We start from the raw sequence: 3020 nt of genomic DNA, 5'->3' as shown, positions 1-3020 counted from the left end.
TACCAATTCAAACACTGTAATGATTGAAATTTGATACAACTTTACTTTAGGCATAATGTACCCACATAAAAATTTCAAGTCATAATGTAAGTTATTTTACATCAATTTTTTAATTATTAACCTTACTGGATGTCTTATTATTTCAGTGAACTAAATATATCTAATATACATATGCTTTTAACAGCTCCTTTTTGTTTTCCAGGAAAAAAAATGCCAAAGAAACAGATACATTGAATTAACACCAACAAAATACTTCATGTATTTCATAATTACAAGCTAGTCTATTTTATTTAGCAATGATTTTATACTGAAATTTCTTCAACTAGAATGAAAAAGACAAACAAATAAGCCCACCGTATTCTTTTAAACTCTCCTAGAAGCAGAACACTTTTAAAGCTGATAGTGCATGGTTCTTACTTTGGATGCAGATAACCTAGTGTTTCACCATGAAAAATACACGAAACATTTTTGAGATAGATGCAAATTCACAAGAAAAAAATGAACACTAAGGTATAAAGCAAGAAAGATTTTCTGATATAATGGTGAGAACAGCAAGTTGTTTATACATCTTAGGCTGTAGTTGTATTTAAGCTGAGAGGATTGTGCTATTATGCTGTTTTTTAGGGTAGATCTCATGTTAAGTGCTCTGACCACAACATTAAAAAATAAATTAAAATAATGTGCAAAAGTAAAGGTAAAATATTACATTTTTATTATAATTAATGTAAAATAACTGTTAGCTTTAAATAATAATGCCAACAACATATTGGGTGATATAGCATGCAGGTCAGCAACATGAATGACGGCAGTGGGTAGGAGAAACTGGGAATACTCTAAATCACTTTACTACAGGTGATGCAGAATAGTGTCAATTTAACATGGCATTAGAGTGATTGGAAATATATCTTGGAAAATTGTAAATATCTAGGCACCAATATTTTTATTAAAATAAAATTAATATGCTAATGGAAGGAGATACACTGACATCATATAAAATGTTCATTTAAAATCAGATAAGCAGTGCTCGCTTTGGCAGCACATATACTAAAATTGGAACGATACAGAGAAGATTAGCATGGCCCCTGTGCAAGGATGACATGCAAATACGCGAAGCATTCCATATTTTTTAAAAAAACAAAACAACAACAACAAAAAAACCCAAAAAACAAAAAAAACATAAAATCAGATAAGAAAAAAATAAGGAAAAACCAAAAACAAAAGGAAAAAGAATAGGCACAGTGAATAAAAAATAATAACACATAGTAATAGAAATGGTAGATGTTAATCCAACTATGTAAATAATTTTAAATGGCAATGGTCTATAGACATAACCTGTTATAGCTGATAATGTATGTGCACAAACACACAAGACATAGCTACTTACAAGACCCAACTATATGGTTTCTGCAATAAAAAGCAACCAAGCAAAAAAAAAAATATATATATATATATATATATATATATATAATCTATCTATTTATCTATCTATCTATCTATATATAATCCATATCTATTTCTAAAACCTGGATAATTAAAATTTGGAATTTTTAAAAAAGAAATACATAGGTATATATATATATATATATATATATATATATATATATATATACATATATACATATACAGGATCTATATGAATATAGAACTCTAGTGAAAGAAATTAAAAAGAATCCAAATATGGAATAATGTCCCATGTTATTAATTAGAAAGTTTTAATATTAGGAGTTCAGTTCTTTCAGTTTCATTAAAATCCCAGCAAGTTATTTTGTGAGTATCTGAGTATCAATACATGGATTTTAAAGTTTATATAAAAAGTTGTTTTGGTATCAGGATGAGGTTGGACAGAGACTCAGCAAGAAGAGAAACCTTCAAGCCAATATCCATGATGAACATAGATGCAAAAATCTTCAATAAAATACTGGCAAACCAATTGCAACAGCACATCACAAAGCTTATCCACCATGATCAAGTAGGATTCATCCCAGGGATGCAAGGCTGGTTCAACATACACAAGTCTATAAACATAATTCACCACATAAACAGAATCCCATTACTGGAAATATATCCAAAGGACTATAAATCATTCTACTATAAGGACACATGCACATAAATGTTCATTGCAGCACAGTTTACAATAGCAAAGACCTGGAGCCAACCCAAATGCCCATCGATGATAGACTGGACAGGGAATATGTGGCACATATACACCATGGAATATTAGGCAGCCATCAAAAATGATGAGTTCTTGCCCTTTGTAGGGACATGGATGAAGCTGGAAACCATCATTTTCAGCAAACTGACACAAGAACAGAAAATCATATACCACATGTTCTCACTCATAGGCTGGTGTTGAACAATGAGAACACATGGACACAGGGAGGGGAGCATCACACACTGGGATCTGTCAGGGGGAAATAGGGAAGGGACAGTGTGGGGTGGGGAGTTGGGGAGAGATAACATGGGGAGAAATGCTAGATATAGGTAATGGGAAGGAAGGCAGCAAATCACACTGCCATGTGTGTACCTATGCAACAATCTTGCATGTTCTTCACATGTACCCCAAAACCTAAAATGCAATAAAAAAAAAGAAAAAAATCAAAACCAAAGTAAATGTTTTCTATAGCAGACACTTTTAGATTTAAAGGCAAAAGAGAAAAAGTTAAATGATGAAAAAACTTATTAAAAAAAAAGTGGTTATGGACTGAACTGTATTCATTCTATATTTATCTGTTAAAGTCCTTGCCCTAATGTGACTGTATTTGGAAATAGGGCCTTTAAACAGGTGATTAGGGTTAAAGGAGGTCATAAAACTGGGGCCATAATTCAATGGGACTGATATTCTTATAAAAAGATGAAATAACAGAATTTGCATGCACAGAGGCCATGTGAGGACACAGCAGGAAGATACCCATCCACAAACCAAGTAAAGAGGCCTCAGGGGAAACCAAACCTGCTAACACCCTAATACTGGATTTCTAGCCTCCAGAACTGTGAGAAAATTAATTTATGTTGTTTAAAGC

At 32.1% G+C, this 3020-nt stretch overlaps 1 non-coding gene across 1 annotated transcript; it reads left to right on the top strand.

The window, feature by feature from the left end:
- The first annotated feature begins 1020 nt into the window (after nucleotides 1-1020).
- Nucleotides 1021-1127, top strand: LOC120365587 (U6 spliceosomal RNA). The gene has a single exon (XR_005580481.1). It is a non-coding gene; the product is annotated as a U6 spliceosomal RNA (small nuclear RNA).
- Nucleotides 1128-3020: the final 1893 nt, after the last annotated feature.

The sequence above is a fragment of the Saimiri boliviensis genome, chromosome 1 (genome assembly GCF_048565385.1).
Source record: "Saimiri boliviensis isolate mSaiBol1 chromosome 1, mSaiBol1.pri, whole genome shotgun sequence".
Classification (NCBI taxonomy): domain Eukaryota; kingdom Metazoa; phylum Chordata; class Mammalia; order Primates; family Cebidae; genus Saimiri; species Saimiri boliviensis.
This window is presented reverse-complemented; position numbering and strand designations above follow the sequence as displayed.